At 48.6% G+C, this 26,895-nt stretch overlaps 1 long non-coding RNA gene across 3 annotated transcripts; it reads right to left on the minus strand.

The window, feature by feature from the left end:
• Nucleotides 1–595: 595 nt before the first annotated feature.
• Nucleotides 596–26,404, minus strand: LOC308057806. 3 transcript variants are annotated; one of them, XR_013925463.1, is made up of 6 exons: nucleotides 26,213–26,404; nucleotides 8,271–8,499; nucleotides 6,547–6,839; nucleotides 4,718–4,789; nucleotides 4,326–4,457; nucleotides 596–2,236 (listed from the first exon to the last, which is right to left on the minus strand). It is a non-coding gene; the product is annotated as an uncharacterized lncRNA (long non-coding RNA). The 3 variants fall into 3 exon arrangements; XR_013925462.1 differs by lacking the exon at nucleotides 4,718–4,789; XR_013925464.1 differs by lacking the exons at nucleotides 596–2,236; nucleotides 4,718–4,789 and adding an exon at nucleotides 2,394–2,580.
• Between the last annotated feature and the right edge of the window lie 491 nt (nucleotides 26,405–26,895).

Below are 26,895 nucleotides of genomic sequence, written 5' to 3' on the forward strand. Positions count from 1 at the left end.
ACGTTTCCTAAGAACAAGCTGTTAAAAGCTAAGACTGAGAAGAATGCTCATATGACTTCAGTTCCAAAGAGCACTCTGGGTTTTTAATAAACTTTTGATAGCTTGCAGACTGAAACACTGGAACTTTGCAACAGCTTTTAAACCATTAGGACTGAGCAGAACTAATCCATTTTTGTTAGCCGGTGTGAAGAAAAAATAAATAAAAAAAATCAAATCAGCTCTAAATAAGGCAAAGCACACTACAGTTTCAATTTCTAAAGTAGCTAACACAGAGAAGACCTGTTTTTCGATGCTTCTAGATGGACAGGATTGCTTCAAGGAGAGGCTGAGGTTTGTGCAAATGCCTGTAACTCATATAGTAAGTATCAAAATTCTTTATGCAGTATCAGCAAGTTGTATTTCATCATCATCAAAATACCGGATTTTTTGCTTTTCCATCCTTTTGAGGGAGGGAGGATGAAGGCCTTTCCAGGACCCAAAAGCTGGTGGTAAGGCTGTGAGACAGCACCACAGGCATGTAGTGACCACATCCTGGTTCAATGTGGGAAAGATGAGTTGAGCTGAAGCTGTGTTACACATACCTTGTAGGGAAGGTGCTTCATGTCAGGACTGCAGATGTGGAGAAGGGAGATGGAAAACTGGCATTCTGGGCAGGCAGCAAAGTGCTTGAATTTGTGCCAAGCATAGCCTGGAAGCGGAGCGACCTTACTGATTTGAGGCTCTCTTTCAAAGAGTTAAAGGAGCAGCCCTGGACACAGCTGGTGCCAGCTCTTCCTGTGCTCCCCTGCATCTTCCAGCATCCAGCACGGCGTCCAGCTGTACAGGTAGCTTGGCTGAAGTTCAGTTGCTGAGGAAGAGAAGGTGAAACTGAATACAAGATCCTGCTGAAAAAAATCTTCTGTCATTTAGTCATCCAGCAGAAATACAAAGGTGATTAATTTTCCTATTAAGCGTAATATTTTGCTAGAAAGAACAAAGACTCAAGCTACTTGAATGTGACACCTAACTACAGGTAAGCAGAATATAAAATGGATCCCAGTAAGATGGACTAGCTTTGTGCGCTTGCCACAGTTTGGAATTTCTGTTTGTCAGTTCTCCTGTTCCTAAGAGAGGCATATTGTGGGAGACTGCTGCTTTTCCCAGCTCCTTCCTGTTCAGTGATGTGCTGTGGTTGTTTGCATGGACACTGATAAAGCAGAAGGAGCCGCAAGTGAAAGGTTTAATTACCTCCTGATGACCCCATACCTTCATTTATCAAGCTCTTAGCTCCATCATAACTTATTGACGGTTGTTGTTAGCCTCTCCAGCAGCTTTGCACTGTGGTATGAACTGTAAACAACCAGACACAAAGGAGTAAATCCTTTCTTCTCGATTCCAACATCCTCCTTGCTTCAGTTCGCAAACTGATGCATCTGGACAGACAACAGCACGCCTATCTACGTAACAATCTTTTCCTATATGAAAGGCATGCAGACTTGGTTTTAAAAGATAAAGTAATCCCGACTGTTTTGTTATTCTTCAGTTGGAGTTACTGCCCTACTCTGAAAGAGCAGTAAGAAATGGGAGGGGGGAGAAAAAAAACCCACAAAACAAACTACAAACATGAAGACATCCACAATACAGAACTCTACTCCTTGCTTAAACTTTCAAATTGTAGGCAAGCTTTTCTGCCAAGTCTCCTCTCTATTACCCACGGTAAGCCACCAATCGCAACTGGGGAGTTGTGATGATTTATACCACTGGAAATCTGGGTTTGTTCTTTTTAACAGCAAAGCGTACAAAGAAGCTGAATCGAAAATACAATTTGGTCTGTCCTCGCTCTGCACGACTTAAATACAAAGGACAGTGGGAAAGCTCCATTATTTAGTGTTTCCTTTATACCATCATAACCACACTCTGTTATGAAGTGGAAAGACTTTGAAACAGAGGCAAATTTGCCAGCTATCTTCTCAGCACTGCTTCACACCACTTGTGGCCCCAAGGAAATCATTATGAATCATACTTCTCAAATGGAGATTTCCAACAAAACAACCATCCCCTGGGCTTTTTTTCTCTTCAGCCTAAAGCTCTACCTGAAAACCATCAACTGAAGGCATTGTTCTGTTAGTTGTCCTCCTCTTGTGCCATTGCCGGAGAGTATCTCTAGCTTCTGAACTCAGCAGCTGGGCAGCCTGGTCTTCCTGGAAGTTCTTGATCAGCAAAAGTGCTCCATAAGCACTTGCCAAGGAATATCCTCCTGTGAAGGACAGCAGGGGAAGAACAATTCACAGTGGTTGCAAACACCACGCCAGTTCCAACGGGTCACAGTCAAAAGTACAAATGATTTCTGGGTTTTTTTTTTTAATAAACAAACGCACACATACAAGAAAGTCACTGCATTCTATGGACAAAATATTTATACGTAAAGAAAAACAGCTTACTTGCCTGCAAAATACTGGACAGTGTGTTCTCAGCTGCTAAGAGCCATGCAGTGGTTGCCTGGGCTCCATATTATCAAAGTGGTGCAACAGTATCCATCTCTGGGTCCGCTAGCGCTGGGGGTGGCCGGTTATTTAAATGACCAGTGTCGCTCCTTTACTCCTGAGTGTTTCTACAAAGGTGGAACATGAGTTTTCTTCTAAACATTTCCAAACAGCGATTTGTTTTCTTCCTGAGCTTCAAGCGGGGATCAAACAAACACAGCTGTTTAAACGACATAAAAGACCATCTACCACTGTTCAGGAACTTAAAAGTGACCCCCTTAGTGGCAACAAAGCAATGACCGAGCGTGTGATTTGTACCTGGAAGCATCCCAAAGGTTTTGCTTTTGTTTTTAAAAGGCAGGCTGTGTTTGTTCACCTATGTCCAACACTACATCCAACTAGTTCAGGAGGCAGCGTGTACAGCTCTCCAGACTTCACCTCTATTACATGAGTGGAGAACAAAGTACAGCCACAACAGAGTTGCCGATGTACAAAAGGAGCTGCAGGTCACAAAGGAAAAGGACTCTCAGCAGGAGGCAACAGTCCTCAGCAGCCAGGAGAAACAGAAGACAGGCTATCATTTATTTCTCTTGCTCTTTAAGTAAACTATTTGAGTGGGAGCGTTCAATTAAGAGGCAGCACGGTCTATTTGTGGAGTCATTCAGAGATGCAGTCTATGCTCACAGTAGTGCTTTCTGTATTACCGACAGCATCCTCTCGCTTTCAGCTCTGTGATGAGTTCAATACGTGGAAGACATGCAAGACCCACCAGACAAACTGGAAAATACATTTACATTTGAACCGCACAACCCCAAAGCACTAAACAATTTTTCCTGCACCGTACAGTTTAACTAGTGCACAGACAGGGCCAGCCAATAGATGAATGACTTTTGCTACATTAAAAACGACACGACTTAACAGCCCAGTAAATATTTCTGCCTTTCAAGCGTGTTAATGATCTCCAGCTTCACATCTCAAGTATTTTCTGTCCTAAGATTCCTGAACAATGCACCCTGCACACAAAGCAGGGAACAGACTAGTACTGAACCAGAGGAAACCCGACACAGTTCTGTCATGCATATCGGCATGTAAAAGGATACAGCAATTTCAGCAACCCAAGAGATAGCAGAAATGGGACGTATACACATATACTTAACTCACAGCTGAGCTTGGTCACAAGAACCTTTGAAACTTCCTCATAAACTGATAGATTCTGGGGCCTACCAAGGGCTGGCAGAATACCTCTTTGTTAAAACCACCACCGTGAAAACAAAGGAGGGAGATTTCCTTGCCTCTAGCAGACTTCAGCCATTGTTCAAGAGTGCCTTAAGAAACATATTCCTAGGCCTTATAAAAATACTCTGTGAGAAGCAAGTATCGGGCATAAACCAGGATCATTAAGGGGGGCAACATTCTCAAAAGCACTTTCCCCAGAGGGGCAGAGAATTCCCCCAGAAGATTTTACAAAGCACCTAACCCGGGTCCCATTCCAGGTCTCACAACTCAATTGAATGCTGCAGACCCAGACATACTCTCGGGACATTTTCAGGCACAGAAGGATAACCACAGTTGGCACCCGCACAGCCTATGTTTGCTTGCTAAGTCAGGATGCCTCCTCCTTCTTGGCAGAAAACAACATACTCCCTCCTAAGACGTCGGTAGATTCCCAGGTCACTTGGGGCTGTAACTCTGCAAGCTAACCAGCCTTCTCTTATTTTAAGGTGGAAATAATTACGAGGTTCTCTTCTTACACTACCGCCATCACCGACTACATGACTCCGTCAAAAGGGTTTCTACTCAAACGAGGTGAGGAAGAATCCCCCTTCCCCAGCCCTCCACTCAGTTCTAATAGCAGTTGAATACCTTCTCCATGCAGCAAAGATGGATCCAGCAATTCCACCATGTATTCAGTTTCAGTATCCAGCTCCAGCGTATCACCCTGGGCCAGCACATATGCCAACACAGGCAAGAAGTCATCAGCTCCATACAGCCTCCCTGGGTCAAAGAGAACACAGGCAGTGATAGACAAATCACACCCTTTTACCAGTTTCGGTGTTTGAAAGGGAAGTGTTATTTTGCTGCCTTTACTGACCAGGTTTGTATTACTCTAGAGCCTCTCGTTACGGATGTGCAGCAAAGAGAACATCATCGGACACTTGGTGGGCAGCGTCCAGCTTCATCTTGTACTTCTAATGAGCACAAACTGGATGACGCAGACCTTGAAGCACGCAAGGGAATTTAAAGACTGGGCTCACCTTGGTGTCAGCTCAACTGGTGAACTCACAAGAGGTAGCCATGCCAGTCTGGCCTGACCTCCACCCGCACTTCTGTCAGTGGCTAAAAGAAAATCAATGGGCATTTTCTTTATATGTGCACGGACGACGTCCCCTTTCTGGAAGGATCCAGCCACAAGTATCGGTTCCTGAGTCCGAAACCCAGCAGAGAAGCCTGCATATAAAAGCCTATTAGATTTTACATGAAAACTCTGCACATTTCCTTGATGGATCATGGTTAAAAACACCAGTGAGCAAAGCCTCACGTAACTCCCAACTAGCTGGTGAAGCATCATCAGTAACAACAGCACGCAACACACAGAGGCTCTGCTGTACCTAGGTCTGTATGTGTTCCTCTTACCGCATTTAAACTTTCTCTTTAGAAAACGCTATGTGGCTAGATCTCTGGGTCTGGCCAAACTGTGCTCATTGCAGAAGCGGTGTGATGGCCACTTGAAACATCAAGATCGGGAGCCAGTTTAAACTATGGCGAAACTCCAGAGGACTGAAGGGCTGATATTGAAAGTCAGACCAGCTAAGACATACCCTCCAGGTATTACACTATTATATGGCTGAGATTACAGGACAAAGCAGGTACTGGAAACAGGTGCTGGCTCGATGCCACATTTTAAAACTTTACACGACAAAGCAAGACAACCCCAAGGAGCATTTGCTGCATCTTAGCCCAAGCCCCTCAGTACAATGGTTCACCAGAAGCCTCTCAGTACTTTTCTTTTGCATGTTGGGAATACCTTACTCAATGTGATAATACAGTATGGAGAAAAAACCAAAGTTTACATCACTTTGGGCAAAGATTCCTATATACATTTTAAAATGCAGGATTTTGCACAGAAATAAGCCAGGTCTAAGCTCCTGCCCAAATCTTGCCAAAGTGCCTGGGGGTCTTTTACAGCCTCAAGCTTTCACCATTCACCTCAGGTCTCAAAAGAAAGCAAGCATCCTGATCGGCACAGAGCCCAGCTGCAGATTCAGCGCTCGAAAGAAAACTGCCAACCACCTGCAGCAGCTTATACTTTCTTAAGAGAAAAAAATCTTCCACTACCACCAGCATTGCTTCACCTTAGCTCGTGACCTACCACGGCAGCGTATGATAAGATGTCAGGCAATAGAGCTGCACCTATGATTTCATGCTGTCCAGCACAGCGTTTTAACTGTGCCACTGACTAATCAAGCGGGTCTTAACTGGTCTGTGGTTCCATTTCACCATCTAGGTTTCAAGTCCCTTTGGGACTCCTGCTACAGCGTAAAAATAGATGTTATTTCTCTTGCAAAAACACAAAGAAATTGTCCAAATGAGAACATTCAGAGGCACAGCAAACCCAAAACACTGGATCAGGGGCTGCTTTCCTCCAGCCATTAACACAGAGCCCTTGTAATTTTCATATTTCATACACACTGCTGAATTACTACAGCTAGATACTGGGTGCATCCTTTATTAAATTTCCAGGAAAATACTAATTTAGAACCAGTGTCAAATTCTAGGCTTACAGGACAGCCTTTCTGACAGCCAAATTCAAATGCCTACAGTCAAGCAAAGCTGGTGGTTGGGTTTTTTTTTTAAGCTGCTTCACAACTCTGCTTCACACTGAATTTGTAAGATGTGCTGCCAGATGCAGAGAGATCAGGAAGGAAGCAGAGAGGAAGAATCCCTCTCAAAAGGGCAAGGAGATGCTACAAGAGCTCCAGGAGAAGGAGACAAAGCTGCAGAATCAGGTGGTCTCATCTCCTCCTCCAAAACACAACCCCAGGTTTAGAAAAACAATGACCTTGAACCACAAGAAGCACCATACCTGAGTTATTCTCCATAACAGTATAAATCAATTTGCAAACTCTCAGCAGCAGCATGACTTTCTTTTCAGGTGAATACATTTTCTGCGTGGTCACAGACTTTCAACATCCACATAGTCTGGTGTTGGAACAAACACGCCTGGTTCCTGAGGATTCCTCTGCCGCACCACCTGAAGGTTTTCCTTCAGTTGTTTCCAAAAACCATCTGCAGTATGAAACACTTTCAACATTGCTTCATTATGGCTCTTCAACGGCTTCAGAATGCACTTATGCATGGCCTTCTCCAGGACAACATCTGCAACGGGAAAACACAAGTTGAGCTGTCTTCCTCCTCTAGAGCAGAGCCAGTAGTAACAACCACTCCCAAGAGACACTGTAGAGCAAGACCTACTTGCTAAGGCTTAGTTATTACAGAAGCTGAGTCTGTAATACTTGTCAACTTTCTTGTCAACAAGAAAATAAAAGGCAGAACAGAATCTGTATTCCATTTTCATTTCTGACAATGTGGGAAGTACAAAAAAAAACACAAAGGCAGACTAGAGATTGTCACAACAAAAAAAAAAAAAACAACAAAAAAAGAAATAAACCCCCAAAAAAGCAGCAAGCAAGCAGCAGCTCCAGTTAACTTTTTCTTTTGTTGGCCAGAAGTGTCCCGGTTTTATTTTACTTTGAGCTTAGACTTTAATTCTGAAACTTGAAGCATAACACAGTCAAAACCCTAACTTTTGTCTGCTTTGGCATGAAAGCCCATCTTTTTTTGCATGGTTTCCATCAGAAAATATAACTCACCCAAGGTCTCCTAAAACTTGGCTCAGCTTTAAGATCTTTATGATGCTGGACAGATGACGGGCACTAAACTATAAATGAAAACCAAGCTGCGTTTATCCAGCTTCAGATTTCATCATGCAAGCTTATATACAGCTTTGTCATCAAGTCTGAAGTTCTTTGTTTGGCAATAGTGTGCACATGGCACAGTAACCTCTCAGTTATTTTTCTTTTATTCTTGTTTTACTCAAGGTTTTCTTTAACAGTCAGTCTCCATTTCCAAGGTACAGAACACATCAACAGAGAAAGCTCTTTGGTAAATATTTTCTTTGAAAACCTTTACTTTGTAAGTGAATTTTCTCTCCCACTCAGCCTCCCTATGACAACATAGCTTACATTAATAATTAGCTTATATCCATTATTTGTACTATAGTGAACCGCCACAAGCACAATAGAAACTAAGGACCCTTCAGCCTGGCCACAGCACAAACACCCTGGCAATGGGGCAGGACCAGAGCCCAGACTAGGCAGATGTATTAGGGGAGCACAGGGACCGAGAAGAGAAAGAGGAGAGGCCGTGTCACCACTAGATCACACATTTATACAGGCTAACAGTGGACATCCCTGCTGCTAGTGGCAACTCAAATGTTTCGTTAAACCTCATGCCCTTTCCAGGTTCTTTCCCTGTTCTTACATGTTTCTCCTAGACCAGTCTCTTTTTTTCTCCCCCTGGCCTGCCCTTTTTGGGGGTGTTTTTTTTTTTTAGAAATTGCAGGCTATTCCTAAGGCTTGGGATTTACACACACACACACTCCCCTCCAAATAAACATTACCTACTACTTTTGTTTTCTTGCTTTTGCTTTATGTTTTCATTTATTTTATCTTTGTGTTCAACCAATTTTCCTTTTGTGCCTTCAGACTGCTCTTTCTCATACAAACACACCCTTCACACACTCCTCACCTTACGGTGTCTTTGCTTCACATGTAGCATTTATTCTGTACTTGTCTGGCACACAATTCCCAAATGTCCAACCCTATTGGGAGCTCCCATCTCCCCTGTCCCAATTCTGCTGGGGCTTTGGTAGCTTCTCTTACTATTTTCCCCTTCCGAGATCCTGATGGAGGTGGCAAAGCCATGTCTGCTTCATTCCCAGACGCTTCAAACACATCTAGGTGCTCTCTCACGGAGCCTGCAAAAAGGTGGAAAGAGTGAATGTGAGGAGCAGCACTTGCCCTCTGATTTTCTGTAGCCACCAGTAAAGGCATAACCAGTCTGACACATGGTCTTGATGGCCTGTCACACAGCGTGAAGGGCAGATCTAGCTTCCCACCAGACCAAAGCCACCAATTATACATAACAAGCGGCAACATTTCAGATGACTGATCTGGTAGAGCCACACAATCACCATTGACAGCACTACCAAACCCAGCCAGGAAAGCAGAAGCATCACCCTTCTGCACAGTGATAGAAACTGCCTCTCCCTGCTATCAGAGCCATCCTCAGGGCTCACAGGGCAGAAATATTTTTCCACCAAGAAAAATGCACAAATCTCACCCACTGATATGTTAGCTAGCTGAATTTCTAGAGCAGGGGTCCTCAAACTACGGCCCGCAGGCCAGATACAGCCCCCCAGGGTCCTCAATCCAGCCCCCAGTATCTACAGACCCCCCCTGCCCCTGCCAGGGGTTGGGGGGGGAGGGGGCAGGGAAGGGAACCAAGCAACTGCAGATGACTGCCTGCCACTTCATCTGCACGCCGCCCCCCTGTTTAAAAAGTTTCAGGACCCCTGTTCTAGAGGGTACACATAGTTCCTTGATAGCTTCACTGATTTTTATTTTATTTTTTTTACAGTTCAGCTTGCTTCCTTTATTTATACTGCCTGTTCAGTTTTCTAAGAAAAGTGAAACCGTCAAATGCTTTGCTTGTAAGTGGAACATCTCTGCAGTTTGCATTCCAAGTGCCTATCTCATTTAAGTCAAAATTAAAGCAGTCTGTGCCACCAAGCACTGGATTAAAGAACTCTCTATGCCCACGTTAACTCCCACAGGCTTCCACTGGACATGACTAGTTAACATCAGACATCCTTCCCCTCAACAAAGCGGGGTCATCACCACATCTGGTCACAGGAGGCTCAATAAACTGTAAAGAGTTCAGCACAGATCCCCAGAGCCCTTGGTCCAAAAACAAGGGAGCACCTAGCTTAGGATGGGACATCGGAAAACTCAGTACACTTCTCCGATCCTCTTTATAGGCTCCAGCCCGGCTGGTTCAGCTGCTGCCTGCAGCATCAGCACAGAGGGAGCTGCAGAAACCATCCCTCCCCAGAGGCTACGGGAACTGGACGTGGCAGGCAGGGAAAACTCCTCCATAGAGCCCCAGTCCCTGGTCGGGGCCAGGCTTGTTACCTGTAGGCAAGAAGTAGAAGCCTCAAGCCTTCTGCCCTCAACCCTCGCTTAGTGCTGCTCCCACAGCTTCCCGTGCAGATGAGCGTCGCAGGAGGCGTTATTTCACATTGGCAGTTTGTCACAGGCTCCAAAAGCAGTGCCTGCAAATTGCTCCGAAATGTACTTGATCACACTCCACATTTACTCTAAAAACTTAAATCTGAAGCAGCACAGAGAAACAGAGCAGATAACTCACATGGCTGTGCTCAAAGCTCTGAACAGGGTCTAAATACTTATTGCTGAAGGCTGTTCCTAATGGTTTCTGTGCCGTTAAGGCAATCGGGTAAACAAAAGCAGGACAGAACATTGAGTAAAGCATCCTTCAGTGCTGTCCAGTGACTCTGTTACAGCTAATAGGAATCAAATGAAATAAAGGACATAGCCTCTCCTTGGAATCGCAGCCGTAACTGCCTTGGCTCCGTAAGGGCAGACCGAGAGAGACTGTCATTTTAATGCAGCACGTTTGCACAGAACTAGAAAATGAGGAGGTGACTAAGACATGACAGTGTGTCTGAGGCGGTTGTTGTTCTAAAAAACAAAACAAAAAATCACAACCAAAAAAGCCCACCAAACCAAACAAAAAAAACCACCCCAAAACAACACACAGCCTTTTATTCTCCCTCGTGAATTCTTGGAATAGGCATAAGAACCACAGAGTTCTGCCCTCAAATTAAAAGTGGCAAATTCCAGCAAGTTGAAGCGGCCAACAACACAGCAAGATTGATAAACACTGGAATTATTTCTCAATGGTCAATAAACACCCCTACGTATCCTAATTAATAGAAAACCTATAGAAACGTTTAGATTATTATGAAAGCCTGGAAGGACAGCATTTCTAGTAATCTGGGTCCTAGACCAATATTCAGTGTCAGAAGACACCTATAAGCTGTTTATCCTTTCTACTGAACTGCTGTTACTGCTGCCTTTCAGAGAAAGGTGTTTCTGGATCCGATCCCCCAAATCAATTCCCAGCTAGCAGTTTTCACTGATTAAATAAAAAAAAGTATAGGAGGGTCATCCCCCCCAGGCAAATGAGCATCTAAGTTCTGAACTGAGGACTGATTCGTTGCATATGAACATCTCTGTATACTCCCCAAATCCAAACTGGCAACAAAAATTCTTGTTTGCTTCGGCATATGCAAAGTGTTTTCAGCTGTCCTCCCAGGTTGCTTAATACTCTTCAAGCCAAAACAGACACTCTTCGGGTTTTGTGGGGGTGGGTTTTTTTTGTTTGTTTTGCTTTTTGACTGAACATCATTTGAGCTGAGCACCATGTAGTGTTCCTGAAGTGATACTTATCAATCATTAGCCTCTAGCCTTCAAAATGGGAACAGGAAGTGATCTGATAAATGAATTGTAAAGGCAAACCAGCTCGTTTCATCATGACTTGTGGATGCATCTGTATCCTGTGCTGACGTGCTATTTTGTTTTGCCACAAACCCCACAAGTCTGCATCTGGAAAGGACAACGTATTAGTCATCACCACTGTCCTTACACAGCCTCTTTACAGCCTCACTGCCTGAAACTGCAGGCGTGCTCTTGCCTTTTCCTGGCTTCAGTTTACCTGTTACCCACTACTGTTGCTCCACGGAGATTACCTGTCAAACTTCAGATTTACATACAAGCCCTGATCATCACCTACGACAGAAAAACCATCCATCCATAAAAGAAGGCCTCAGTAAGAGACTGAACGAGCCTGGGAACCACCACAAAAAGGCACAGTCCTGTAAAGTAACGTTGCCTGGGAGGCTGAAAGCAGAAGGCTGCTTTAGAACACCACGGTGTGTGGTGTGTATGTGCAGAATACACGACTACGCTGCATTTGCTTTCTTATAGCTCTTCCTAATATCTTGCACATGTATAGACTGGCATGACTGATACAGATCTATTTCAAGACACCTCATGTCAGGATGGCCAGGTGTCCAGCTCTTGGTGGACATCTACAGTGACACATGCCTCACCCCTTGTGCAGACAAGGGCATCTCCTCCAAAGAAGCAAGGCTCGAAAATCAAGACCTCACACAACCTATATGCCTTGATAATCTGCACAACCCTGAAAAGAAAGGTAGGACTGAGGCAGGTGATGGATAGGTGGTGGTGCCAGGAGCTAAACAACTAGGGAAGACAGGTCTCCGGGTAAACCTCCTCCCATTTTACCCACCTAAAGCATGCCAATGAATGACAGAACTATCTGTGCTAGGTCTGGTTTGCTTTGTTCAGCTGTGGGTTAATTAAAACTCACGTTATGGCAGTGTGGTAAATACCTATCTTTTCTTAAAGAAGAGGTAATAAAGGACCATGGAATAAGTCACAAAGCAAATCAAAGGGATGCCTGGGAAAGGGAGAACCAAATCCTCTGCTCGGCACTTTTACCGCTTGTTTCTTACTTGCCCTATCTGCCTGCTCCTATAGCGAAAGGAGCAGTGGTGAGGGACACAGTGGTTGGCCTCGACTCAATATGAAAAGATACTAGGATGAACCACAGGGTAAGGGAATGGGACACCAAAACAAATGTACAAGCACCTAAAAAGTAACGCAGCACTAGAAAACAGTCACAATTTTTTTTTTCCCCAAGAGCCAGTAGTGTCATACCATTCTAATTCCTTTAAGAGGATAACTGGATCAGCGAAGTAGAGGGAAGTAGGGGATGGGCTGTATCCTAAACTTTTTAAAGCCTAAAACCCTATTCCATGCAAATGTCCTATAAGCAAACAAGGGAAATCCTGTCATGCTGTAATTACCATAAGGTGGGTGGCTTGAACGGGTGTATAAAATACTGCACTTGGAGCCCAAGACAGGTATTTGCACAGGGGTCAGCCATGATGTCAGAACAGAGACTTTACATACAAAATCTGCACATGACATCACAGCACGGGTGGAAGAAGGGCAGCCCCAGTCCTTCGCAGACCAGGTTTAATTAATAAGTGAGAAATGGGCCTAAAGCTAACGTGACAAAATCTCATGAGAACAAAAGTAAAACATTGCCTCTCAGCAAGAGGAATACAAAAGCAAAAGCGCTGCTCAAAGCAGCCTCCCTGGAGCAGCCGGCAGAGCGACTCAGCGGGGGACGGGCTGCGCCCCTGCACACCGCAGCTCTGCCCGCCCGCAGACCCCAGCCCCTGCCACAGGGCATGGCCTGCCGGCCAGGGACCAGCCCAGCCTCTCCAAGCCTCCTGCAACACCCAGCGTTTAAGAATCCATTACAGATGAGACATACCGAAGCAAAGAACAGACAGTATTGTTTAGGCACCTTCCCACACAACCAGTTAATACCTTATGGCCAAATTACTGAAGCAGACAGTCGTTTCTTGGGCTGGGCCCAGGCTTGGGCATCGAGACCGAAGCTGTTCGGGTGTCCACCCTGCCTGGTAGAACAGCGACAGTCGGCTTGATTCCCTTCTCTTCACAGACAAGATGATGCAGTATTACCGTTAGATTGCAACACTACCAGAATCATTCCCGGTTTGTATTGAAGTACAACAGTAAGTGTAATGACACACAACATGTTAAAAAAGCAGAGGAGAGGTTTACGTATAGCCAAGGACCACTTACTCCAACTTGTAACTAAACTGATAAATCAACTGAAATATATTTATCAGGTAAGCATTAACACACACAAAGTAAACGCAGTAAGATGATAGTTTAGGCTTAAAGTTCAAGTCAGTGGAGCTTTCCCTGGAAAGAGGCTCATTCCTCTAACCAGCTTGTTCCATTTGTCAGCCTACCAGGATTTAAAGATTGGGCAGCAAACTCAAAAACAGATAAGCCAGCATTGTAGCCAATTACAATTAATTTAATACAATGACTACTGCAAACAATTTAATCTAACACAGTCTGTTGCCTTCACAGGCACATGGTGACCTGGCTCAGGAACGGCACGGCGGCCGACCCCTGGCCGCACGGTCCATCAGCTCACAGACACCAATGTGGTGGATGGCAAATGGCGTTTATTGCTGAACGATGTGACACTATATAGCCTAGGTTTACAATGTCACTTCCGTCTGCTTACATCATAAACTAAAAGCTGTTGGCTAGCTGGAGGGGGGCCCTGTGTTTCCGTACAGCACGAGATCTTCCGGCCGCCAGGCCCTACCTAGCAACATTTCCACCCCCCCACCCCCCACCCCCCCACCCCCGCTTAACTAAACAGGTTAATATAGTAAAAATATTTCTAAAAAAGAGTACAAAGATAAGGCACACTGAGCAATTGGCACTTGGGAAGCGACTGGGGGTAATGGAGTGTAGCTTGGGATATTTGGGGAGAGCCAGGGAGAATCGGGGGAAATACTGATCAAGTACATTTTTAAAGCAGTTGTTGTGTTGCAGAATGGCTGTGTGATCACGGCCATGACTCCCTTAAAGACCTTTGTGAAACAAAGTTAGCGTAAGTTAGCTGAAGCAGGCCTTGCAGCTGTGCTGAGGCATGCTGATAAGGAAGCTGAGAAAAACACTGACCTTGTGCCTAATGTTGTAAATAACTTTGAGGAATTCGCGTAGACAAGAGAGAAAAAAATATATGTAGCTAGCTATCCGCAGAAACCGCAAGTAGGAGGACGTATGAACATGTAACCCTTTAGAGCTTAGCCAATCAGCAGATGACTTGTAGGCATAATTAACTGGAACTGTATATAAGACATAATCGCGCCGTAATAAATCGAAGCTTGCTTTATCACTCACACTGAGTCAGCCGCTTGCTTCCCCTCGCTCGTCGCAAGTGGCGCCCGAACAGGGACCCCCAATCCTTGTTCTTCACCGGACAGTGAGGACGGAGAAGCACTGGTAGCAGCGACCAGGGAGCAAAGATCGACTGATGCAGGCATCGTAACTCGATCCGTGCTTGAACCGACGACTAATCAAGGAAAGGTTCGCCGTCCGTGAATGTCTACCCAGAGAAAAGGCTGCATCTTAATCAAGGAAAAGGACTGTTTTAAGTGCGCTATGGAAAAAGAGGTAGCACTTTTACAATGCTTTTTAGAAAAGCGGGGAGTAGGCCCTTTAAAAGATCTGGCCAGGTTAATTACTATGGGAAAAGCGAACGGGTTTTTTACAGACCCCGAAAAAATGTTTGAAGTAGAGGAGTGGCGTGCGTTTAGGGACTGCTTGTGGGACTTAGTTATAGATGACGATAAGGCAGCAAAAGAATTGATGAAATCATGGCGTGAAGTAACTAATTGTATAAAAGGATATCAAGCAGAAAAGCGCCTTGCTGCGGCAGTAACAAGCCGACTTGCAAGCACAGATCCTAATGCAGGAAAAGTTATGCCATGTGAAAATCACATTCCAATACCCCCTTTATCACAAACAGTGCTCTCTGTACCACCTATAGAGCCCACTGTACCACCTATAGACCCTTCGTGTCCTTCGCCCCCCCCCCCCCGCCTTTTTCGGTGCAGTAGCCTCGGGGGGGCCAGAGGGCGGGGACACATTTGACGAAAGTGCTGCTGAGGAAGAAAATAGCAGTGGGCAGTCAATACAAAATTCTAAAAAAAAAAAAAACAACCCCAAACAAACAAACAAAAAAAAACAGTAAAGAAACTGGTGCGTTCTACGCACATTAATTGGCAAAAAATAGCACAAGAAGTGGCTGGTCAGGGAATATTTGATATTGCTGATCAAGTCAACCCCCTACAAGCTTTCCCTGTAACGTATCAGATGAATGCCGCTAACCAAAGACAGGGAACCTGGGAGGCTTTGATTGGAAAATATTGTCAGTTACGTAGTACAGTGAATGAGTCAGGCCTCCACAGTGAGCCCACCAGATATACCTAACTTTATGAAAGGGCCGTTATTGCGCCAATGTATTTTGGAGAATAGTAACAGTGACACCAAAGGCATTTTAGTAACCCTGCCCTTAGATTCTTCTGTAGAAACAATGCTAGAGCGAATGAGTCGGGTGCCAGTAGGTCAGCAAGCCTTGCTAGTGGAAGCAATCCAAGCAGTAGGGAGAGATTTAGTGCAAGCCCAAAGTCAGGCATTTGCAGCGCTTGCGCCTCTGCGCCCCCCTGGGGCTACCGCGCCCCCGAAGCCAGTGACCACCACGCGCCGAGACTTCCTCTGCTATTGATGCGGGAAGCCAGGACATACCCGTGACCGATGTCGACAACGTCAAGTGTGGTGCCGAAATTGTCAGCAAGGAACCCACAACACCAACGTCTGTCGGCAGACGGGAAACGAGAAACCGAGCGCGAGGAGCCGCAGCGCGTCGACCCCAATCGCGACTCCTGTCACCTTCACGACACCCCCTCCAGGAGACATGACCAACTTTTATCGACAGACACCGTGTTACAACCCGCCACCCGAGGGAGCCTCGGCCTGGACCTGGCAACAGCAGTAGATACAACATTAATTGACAACCGAACACAAAATATTGCAACTCGTGTCCGAGGACCTCTGATAATTAATGGACAAAGTTATGGTGCTCTATTATTAGGGCGGTCTTCTGGTAGTTTAAAGGGCTGTTGTAAAGTGTGTTGCTTATAGTAATAATTGTTAGCATTGCACTCGTATGTTTAAGCTGTGCTCTCTCTTGTATTCGAAAATTACTCGAGCGTGTAACTGCACAAGTTTTGCTTGCGCAAAGAGAAAAAGGGGGAAATGTTGCAGAATGGCTGTGTGATCACGGCCATGACTCCCTTAAAGATCTTTGTGAAACAAAGTTAGCGTAAGTTAGCTGAAGGAGGCCTTGCAGCTGTGCTGAGGCATGCTGATAAGGAAGCTGAGAAAAACACTGACCTTGTGCCTAATGTTGTAAATAACTTTGAGGAATTCGCGTAGACAAGAGAGAAAAAAATATATGTAGCTAGCTATCCGCAGAAACCGCAAGTAGGAGGACGTATGAAAATGTAACCCTTTAGAGCTTAGCCAATCAGCAGATGACTTGTAGGCATAATTAACTGGAACTGTATATAAGACATAATCGCGCCGTAATAAATCGAAGCTTGCTTTATCACTCTCACTGAGTTGGCCGCTTGCTTCCCCTCGCTCGTCGCATTGTTGGTGTTCTACAAACATGATGTTGACCCTTTCTAGCCGGCTCTTGACAAAGGACACAAGCCTGTTTAATATACAGGGTCCGAAGATCAGTGTCAGCAGGATTATTGCAATCGGACCTACCAAGGTGGATATCAGGGTGGCTAGCCACGGAGATTGGTTAAACCATGATTCAAACCACCCTTGTTGGGCTTCCCTGTCTCTTTTTCTTTGAGCCAATCTCTCTCTCAATTTGGCCATTGAGTCCCTAACTACTCCGGTGTGGTCCGCATAGAAGCAACATTCCTCTTTCAAGGCGGCACAGAGGCCTCCTTGCTGCATAAACAGGAGGTCTAATCCCCGTCTATTCTGCAAAACAACCTCTGATAGCGAGGAGAGGGATTACTCCAAAAAGGTAATGGATTTCTTGATTTTTTGTAGGTCTTCATCGATGGCAGCTTGCAGTTGAGGCAGGCCTCGTCGCTGGGTCACTAGGGAGGTCACTCCCGTGGCCGTGCCGGCTGCTCCCAAACCTAACAGCGTTGCTATTGTTACAGCTGTCAGTACTTCTCTTTTTTGAAGCCTGCTATTGGCTTCTCCCCAGTAGCGGTACATTTCTTCTTCTGGATGGTATAGGATCCTAGGAACAATCAGAATTTGTACACAAAAGTCAGCAGAATCGTCAAAAATTTTGAGGGACACACAGGGGGTTACTCCTGATCGATGGCAGATCCACATTCCAGGTGCGGATGGGATCACCCATTTACGGGTCTTGTCAACCGCAACGGTTCTTGCGCAGACAGCATTATCCCAGCTTGCTAGGGCGACATTACCAATACATACGCCCTGGCCCCTGACTTGGTTCAAGGTAACTCCTTTCCATGGTGTATCCCACCTACACTGGGTTGGATTGCTGTCTGATGAATAATCAAAGGAAGCATCAAGGGCAATGCCCTCGTAGAAGGGGGGATACACGCCATAACATAACCAACAGGAATTCATGAGATCCGGGTTTGACTGATTCAGTGACCGAAAGGTGGCATCTAACACGCTAAAAAATGGCTTGTCGCGTAAATGGTGAAGGTTCATGTTAGGTTGGCTTGAGGGAACTATCTGCTTGGTTAGTAAGGGATCGGCTGGGGCGGGCATGGCAGTCTGCAAGTTTTCTTTTCTTTGCTGGTTATCGCTTTTGATCACGACGTTGGGGCCAATCGCTGTTCCGCTTTTTACTTCCTGTTTTTTAATAAAAAACAGTCCCCCCCTATCTGTGCCGGGTTGCCAGTATCTAACGCCCCAAGTTTTGCCGATGGTCCATCCTAAGTCGTTTTCATTGGTTACGTTTAAGAAAATATGTTGGCAGTCACATTTCCCTCGGCATACTGTCCTTCCCACCCCACTTGGTCTCCTAGGGGTGCAGCCTGTTGGTCCCCAACTGGTTTTAAGAAACGGGTCTGGTTTCGCTACCTTCCAGCCAGATGCGATGGTTTCACAGCCCCAGCGAGAACAGTAATACTGATAAGGGACGTTACAGTAAGATTTGCCGGGGTTAGAGCTGGGACACATATAATACATTATAGTGTTTAAACAGGGGGTTGAGAGGATTAGGTCACAGAGATATACTTGAAAACTAGGGAATCCCGGGGTAACTATCCTTTGCAGTATCTTTTGGTCCTTCCATCTTGCCAGTACCCATTCCCATGGCTGACGTTCATACAAGCTGCTAGACGGCGTTATGAACCCCCAAATTGAGAACACACAAAAACATCGCAGCCCCGCCTTGCGGGAGCTGTTTCGCCATTGTCTGGACTCCGCTGGTGCAGAGCTCTCAGATGCAGACAGGCCGCTTGCCGACTCGTCATCTTCTCTTGTCACCAGGGTATACTGGTTACGGGGGTGTCCGATGATCAGGTCCTGCAGATAAAAACTCACAGTTTTCATTAGTTTTATTCTGAAGGTCTGGCTTGATAGACTTAAGTGGACACCATTTGATTCTGTTATCTTTTCTGACCGCAGCATACCCTCGCCCTGTCAGAACTAATTTCCACCCTTGTTCCCACTCTCCTAGCTCATTTCTGATCATGACGTACGGACCTTCTTCTAGCGCTCGAGTGGCCCAGTGCTTCTGGGCAGGGCTATTCACCTCGTCTCCCCTGGGGAACTGGTTTAAAGCTAATAGGGCTGTTGCTAATAAGCGTGCCTGGTCCCTTGAGGGAATGACGTTGGTAAAACCTTCTGGTTTTGCTAATACCTCTAATTTAGATTTCAGAGTTTGATTTGCCCGTTCGACTATGGCTTGTCCTGTACTATTATATGGGATACCGTGTACCAGAGTAATACCCCATTTCAGAGCGAATGCCTGGACTGATTTAGACACAAAATTTGGGCCGTTGTCCGTTTTGATCTGATTAGGGATGCCAAGGCATGCCATGGCTGTTAGCCAATGTTGGATGGTTGCCCTAGCGTCGGTCTTAAGGTGTTGTGTTGCTACGATCACCCCGCTATATGTGTCTACAGTTACTGCTAGCCATGCTCGAGGTTTTAGCAATTGGCAGAGCGTAAAATCTGTCTGCCACACCTCGGAGGCTTTAAGACCTCTGGGGTTGACTCTGCTAGACCACAATGGTGCTTTTTGACAGTGGGGACATGTAGCTACTATATGTTTCGCGTCAGTGGCCGAGATCCCACATCTCTTTGCTAACGCTTTAGCTCCAATGTGGAGGGACTCATGTAATTGGCGGGCATCTTTCAGTGTCCACAACCCTTTTGCAGTGGCATCTGCTTTGTCGTTGCCGATTTGGAAGAACCCTTTGATTGGGTTATGGCTGTTGACATGGATAACCGATATAGTGCCCTTTCGGGAAAAAAGTGCTTCTTCTAGCATCAGAGCTATTGTGGATGTTGACACGCCGGGCCCTGACATGGCTAAGGAAAGCTTGGCCACAAACATTGAATCAGTTACTATGTTGAGATGTCCTGTTGGGAACAGACTGCATGCCAGCACTACAGCTGCTGCTTCCAGCTGTTGGACAGAGATCGCACGATCGGTCATTTTGACACAGTGCCATTCTCCTCCCGACTGCCATACTGCTGCCGCGGTTGAGGTCGCTGAGGATGCGTCTGTGAAGACTGTTGGTCCCTGTTGGGGCCGGTCCATGATTTTCTGCGGGAGGTCGATGCCGACAATAGCTAGCATTTGAGTCCAGGGGGGCTTTGTGGCATACCGGACTTCCCCCCCAAATCCGACGACGGCTATAGCTAGATATTCTGACATTGCCACTGATTGTGTTGGGAGCTGTTTGCGAAAGGGTAGGTATATTCTGGCTGGCTCAATGCCCAGATGCCTTAGGGCGAGTTTCCTGCCTTTCATGATGAGGTTACCGAGGCACTCGACTCCTGGAGAGAAAGCACGTGACGTTTTCCCCAGGACTACCCATTGTATTGGCTGAGCTTTTTCAGGAGGGCCTTGGGCCAGTGCTCCTACTCCCCCCCCTTCCGTGAAATGCACATACAGATCAAGTGGTATAGCTGGGTTCCACCTGGTGAGTGTGTTTGATGACACCTGTTGCTCGATAAAGTCGAGAGAGTTTACTGCCTCTGTCGTCAGAGTTTTTTGTTCCCATGGGTGTTTCCCTTTCAAAAGATCGTACAGGGGGGACATGATTTTGGGAGGGATCAGGACAACTGCGGAGCCATTGCAAAGACCCCACTAACTGTTGCATATCATGGAGTGTTTTAACGGTTTGACGGATTTTTATTTGAGGAGGTGTTATATAAGAACTTGTGATTCCCATTCCCAAGAAACTGACACAGGGTCCTCTTTTAATATTTGCACTTGCGATTTCAAACCCGTTTGTCTTGAGGGTTTCTGAAATGATTGTCACCAGGTGGTCTACCTGATTGCCTGATGGTGCGGCAATCAGGATATCATCCATATATTGAATGATAGTCGCAGTCGGGTCACTGCGCCGTACCGGTGCCAGTGCTCGATCCACTGTGATTTGACAGATAGTGGGTGAATTGATCATTCCTTGGGGCAGCACTTTCCACTGGAAGCGTAAGTTAGGGCGTTGGCTGTTTGGAAACACTACAGAAAAAGCAAACCGCTCTTTGTCCGCCTCATGCAGAGATATTGAGAAAAAACAGTCTTTAATATCAAGGACAGCACAAGGTTGTCCCTCCGGAACCATGGAGTTCATGGGCAACAATGTTCGAACGGGACCCATTGGCTGGATTTTTTTTTTTACCTCACGCAGGTCGTGGAGGAGACGAAACCCCTCGCCTGCTCGTTTGGGTATTACAAAGACTGGGGTGTTCCATGTACTAGTGGAAGGCTCTATATGACCTCGTTGTAGTTTGTGGTCAACTAACTCAAGAAGGGCATCCATTCGAGGCTTTGACAGGGGCCACTGCTCGACCCATACTGGGTCGGATGATTTCCATGTCAGTCTGATCAGTGGAAGTGGGTGTACGGCAATGGCCCTTACTGTAAATTTGTCACTCTGGCTTTTAATAAGGCTAGGGCGTCCCTTCCCAACAGGGGTGGGACTCCTGACATGATGTATGGGAAGAGGGTAATGGTCTTTTCTGGTCCCTTTTCTGTGTGGAGCGTGATTGCTACCAAGTGAGCACTTTTCTGAGCTCGGGTTAATCCCCCGACTCCGCCCACCATGGAGACTTCTTCCAATTTCCAATGTGGGGGCCAGCTCGTTTCAGGAATGACTGTGACATCTGCTCCGGTATCAATCAAAAAGGAGATACTGATGGTGGTACCATTTAGGGAATTATGGAGGGAAAAAATCCCCCACACCACTGGCGGGTTGTCACACCTTACTGCCAGGGCCACCCAGGGGTCTCGCCCCCACCGGGCGGTCCCTGCTGTCCCTGGGACGGAGGCCAGGTTTGTGGGGTCGTTGGCTGGGCCATAAAGTTGGTTGCTTCCTGCGGGGGCAACGGGTTCGGGAGTGACCCCCCCTGTCTGGGGTTGGTGTAATGGGGCCGCCTGACATCCCAAGTGGGAGAGGGCTGTGTGCGGCCCAGGGGCCCCCTCCCCTTCCCGTTTCCCTGCTTTTTAAGTCTGCATTTCTTCGCAAAGTGCCCTCTCTTTCCACAGGCCCAACACGGTCCTTTAGATCGGTTTTGCGGAGGGAGTGCCGTTGGTGGGTCTCCCGATTGGGGGCAATTGATCATCACATGGCCTGGTTGGCCACATTTGGGGCATATCATCACGCTAGCCAGTGCACGAACGGCCACTTGGATTGGGGCCAGGTGTTCCTCGCTCACTACATGTTTAATCATGTCTGCGAGACTTGACCCAGGTGGCAGCGATCGCAGGATTTCCTTGGTTTTTAGATTAGACTGTTGCCGCAAACAGTCTGCGACAACCGGGCCTTTTGCCTCTGGGGGCAGGGTCGAGGAATCGACTGCTGCTTGGAGGCGATCTACAAACTGTGTAAAACTCTCGCTTTCTTTTTGTTTTATTGTGGACCATGGCGATGGCTTGGCAATAACTCTAGAGGTTACGCGAATAGCCTCTCTAGCTGCACGGGTGGTTGCCATAACTTCATGGGCCCGCAGGCCCTGGGCTTGTGCTTGGGGGGTAATCATTGTTGGGTCTGTACCCATCAACCGCTGTAGGCTGGAGCCGTGTAGCGGATGATCCGCTCCGGTTACTCAGGCTAACTGCCTCGCACAGTTCTCCTCCCATTCTTGTTTGAACACAATCATCCCTGCCCCGTCAAAAATCAACCTACAGGTCTGTTTTATATCGAATGGGAGCAAATCATCTCCCCCAAAAACCCCATCTATGAGGGTGGAGACCATGGCCGAATTGAGTCCTTTGTCCGCGATTGCTTTAACAATCGCTTGTATATCCTTAGGGCTTAAGGGCGAATGAAACCTCTGTCCCCCGTCCGTCACTCAGACGGGGAATGCTAGTGTGTCTGGTGGGGCCCAATCGGCACATGCAATTTGTATTTTTCTCCAATCAGTGAGAGTAATTTCTGTCCCCTTAGGTTTTTCTTTTTCCGTGAGTGGTGATATTTTGGTCTTTGTATTTGCAAGCCAATTCTCCCATGCAGAGTCTGAGCCGGAGTCAGAGTCCGACTGACTGCTCTCTTCTGGGTGTTTGTGGTATGTGGTTGGGCTTCGGCCCCTCCCTTTTCTTGTGTAATTGGGCGGTTCTTTCCCTTTTTGCCCGCCCCGCCTTCCGCTTGGGGAGGCACCTGCCTTATAAGGACGGTTTTGGGGAGGGTCATTCTGATTAGCTTTCCGCCCCTCGCTCGTGAGCTTTTCCCTTTTTTGGTCATGCCAATCACTCTTTTCCTTCCCATTCTCCTCCCCCTCCCCTTTGTGTGCGCCTGTTAACTTTAGCGCTCCCCCCCTGCTCCCGCCGGGGGCGGTCTCGCCCCGCCCTTCCCCTTGCTGCTCGGCGACATCTTGGGGCACATATGGTGGTGGTTCAATCTGTGTATTTTCGGCCTCGGCTTTCGCCTCAGCATCCCTGGCCTCTGCAGCCAGTTTGCCCCAAAAGGAGTTCGCCGAGGAGTCTGTGGGCAAGCTGAAGATGTTAGAGTCTTTTGGACGCTGAGTGGGCGCGTCACCGTACTGTCGGCTTTGAGGGTTGATGGAACCCTCCTCAGCCGGGGGGCGTGAGGTTTGCGTAGCCGCCCCAATTCCCACCCGCGGGGTGGTTAACAGACAATCCCTGGCAGCTTTCCAGGTCTCCTGCTCGTGTCTAGCTTTTTGGAGAGCCTGGACGACTTTCCCCCACGCTTTCAGATTTTTCCCACTACCAGTAGACATCGTTTCATCGCATAAAGCGTGGGAACATTTGTCCCACGCATCTGGGTGGAGTATATCCACCGGCTGGTCAATGACCCCGAGCTCCAAAAGTCTCACGACTGCGAGAGTAAAATCTTTGGGCTTACAGTCGATACCCCACTGCTTATGCAGCTGTAATACAACCTTCGCAAGAGCTTCCATCCTCTTGGTTGGTCCAGGAGCGTCCTCCCCGCCGGGCTGGTCCTGCCGCTCTGGCCACCGTTCACCCGACTCCAGGTGATTATTCCCGGGTTTCGGCACCACTTGTTGCCTTCACAGGCACGCGGTGACCTGGCTCAGGAACGGCACGGCGGCCGACCCCTGGCCGCACGGTCCATCAGCTCACAGACACCAATGTGGTGGATGGCAAATGGCGTTTATTGCTGAACGACGTGACACTATATAGCCTAGGTTTACAATGTCACTTCCGTCTGCTTACATCATAAACTAAAAGCTGTTGGCTAGCTGGAGGGGGGCCCTTTGTTTCCATACAGCGCGAGATCTTCTGGCCGCCAGGCCCTACCTAGCAACACAGTCCGATTAGACCTGTCGTTATCTCAACCCTTCGATGCCCCACGTTTGGCTCCAAAAAATAGACTGTCATGGTTTAACTACGGCCGGCAATCAAACACCACCCAGCCGCTCGCTCACCCCCACCCACCCACCACCCGGAAGGGTGGGGAGGAGAATCAGAAAGACATGCAAAACTCGAGTGTTGAGATAAGAACAATTTAATAATGTAAACAGAATAAAGAGATAGGGACAACAGTGATAACAACAATTAGGATGGAGAGGTGGGGAGAAAAGGGTAAAATCCCAAGGAAGGGAAAAGGAAAAAAAACCCACCAAGACCAAGTGATGCACAGTACAACTGCTCACCACCCGCTGACCGATGCCCAGCCAGTCCCCAACCAACGATACCCCCCCCAGCTAACCCTCCAAGTTTCTATACCAAGCATGACATCCCACGGCATGGAATACCTCTTTGGCTGCTTCAGGGCAGCTGTCCTGGCTGTGTCCCCTCCCAGTGTCCTGTGCCCCCCAGCCCTCTGGCTGGCAGGGCCCAAGGAACCCACAAGTCCTTGACTTAGTATAAACATCACCCAGCAATAATAACTAAAAATATCAGTGCGGTTATCAGCATTGTTCTCACATCACAGCCAAAACACAGCACTTGACTAGCCACTAAGAAAATTAACTCCATCCCAGCTGAAACCGGGACAGTCGGCCTCCTAGGGTTTAAAGATGCAACCAAAGTCAAGTATTGCCAGAACAGCTGCTTGATTTCTAGTAGGAAAAGCCCATGTACTCGGCAGCTTTGCTCCTGAAGTGCAGCCATAAGTCCTTGTCGCAATTTCAGAGGGACTAGGCCAGGGGTCCTCAAACTTTTTAACCAGAGGGCCGGCGCACGGATGCAGTGGCAGGCAGTCATCTGCGGCTGCTTGGTTCCGCCCCCAGCCCCTGGCGGGGGGGTCTGTAAATACCAGGGGCCGGATTGAGGACCCTGGGGGGCCGTATCCAGCCGCGGGCTGTAGTTTGAGGACCCCTGGACTAGGCAAAGACATGCCTCGCAGAAGTACCGACTATAACAAACAGGAGCTTGCCTCATCTGCCAGATATCTGTAATAGGTTGGCGTCCTATAAGCTCTTCAAGAGTTTGTGGTGTTTTAAACGCTCTGAAATCAGCCATCCCTTGTTCCCATGAACCTCATACGGGCATACATGGCATTGGCATCACAGTCAGAATTCAAGTACCAAAGTCACGGCAAAGCTGTGCCTTGCCAAGTGACTTCCAAAGCAGGCTCTCGAGCCTTTCAACAAGACAGTCAAGTCTGGAGTCCCAAGGGAACTCTGTGCCAGCTCTGTCAGTGTGACTGAGCTCTCTGACCAAGTACACTGCCATACAGAAATGTAAGTGGGTTTAAACCTCAGGCTTATTTACAACCTAGAAAAATAATGCTACCTGACTGGACGCACTGGTTTAAGCGCCCAGCAGGCCTGGCTGCGTAACCAGGAGGCACCACCAATTCCTCGCGCTTGCCCTTTGTAATGCTTTTTAACGAAAAATAGCAACCGCGGGGGTGGGGGGGAATTTCCGCCACCGGCTTTCTTTTTTGTCATGCCCGCTTGCAGGGGCGGGAAGAGGCTCCTGAGCCGCCCCCCTGCGACGGCGTTACCGCAGGCCCCAAGGCAGCCCCTGCGGCCCCAGTCCGCTGCCACGGCCCCAGCCAGCAGCTGGGGGAAAGACAAAGCCCCGCGCAGAGCTGCGGCGGCTGCAGCGGCTGCCCGGGCAGCCCGGAGGCGGCGGGGGAGCGGCAGGGCGCCGCAGGCCGACCCCCCTCCTGGGCCCCGCCGCCACAAGGGAGCACCGGGGCCGCCCCACCGCCGCTCCTGGCCTCCTCGCCGAGGTAGCGGCGCAGCTCCGAGAAAAAAAAAGGCAGCACCGTGAGCAGCCGGCTGACCACCGCCACTGGCGGGGAGACGAGAACCGCCGGCAGCCCCGCCGGTCCCGGGCTGTCCTCCCGCCTCAGCCCGCCTGCCACTGGCACCAGGCACTCCCTGCCGTGGCCGAGCGCTGGCCCGTCACATCCCCCCCCGGTCGGCCGCTGCCTGACAGCCACGCCCAGGCTCGCCCCGCGGCCCCCGGCCGCCCTCAGCCCGCCCGCTCACCCAGCGCGCCGCTGCACGGCCCGGCCCGAAAGCCTTCCAGGCTCCCGGGGAAGCCCCGCACCGCCTCAGCCGCTCCGGGCGCCCCGTGGCCGGAAATTAAACCCGCCTTCCGGGGCCGGGCCGGGCCCGCTGCCGGCCACGGGCATGCCCACGGCCCCGTGGTGTGTTGCCCCTGTGGCCCCCTGCCGCCCTCCCCCCCCCAACCCTTATAGCCCCTGTCTTGCCCGTCCAGCCCCCTTCCCCTCCCGGCCCCCCTCTGCCCACACCCCGATCCCCATCCCTCCCCAAAACTGTGCCTGCCCTGAGAGCCCCCCCCCGCTCACTCCGTGCGCCCCCCACGCACCACCCACCTGCCCCCCCCCGTGTCCCCCCCCACCCTGCGTCCTCCGCCCACCTGCCCCCCCCATGCCCCCGTGCACCCCTGTCCACCTGCCCCCTCAGCCTTTACAGCCCCGGTTTGCTCCCTCATAGCCCCTGTGGCCCCTCCTAACCCCTATAGCCCCGATACTGCCCCCCCGCCCCCTCACCACTTGCCTGCTCCAGGGGGGTGGGGCAGCCCCCCCCCCGCCTGTTTACTGCTGGGGAGGCACAGGGGGGACCGCTCGCCCGCCCCCCCCCCGGGACAGCGGTGCCGGGGGGGCTTCGGGGGGGTGTGTCAGTGCCGCCCCCAGCCCCCTTACCGT

The sequence above is a fragment of the Falco punctatus genome, assembly GCF_963210335.1.
Source record: "Falco punctatus genome assembly, contig: scaffold_33, whole genome shotgun sequence".
Classification (NCBI taxonomy): Eukaryota; Metazoa; Chordata; class Aves; order Falconiformes; family Falconidae; genus Falco; species Falco punctatus.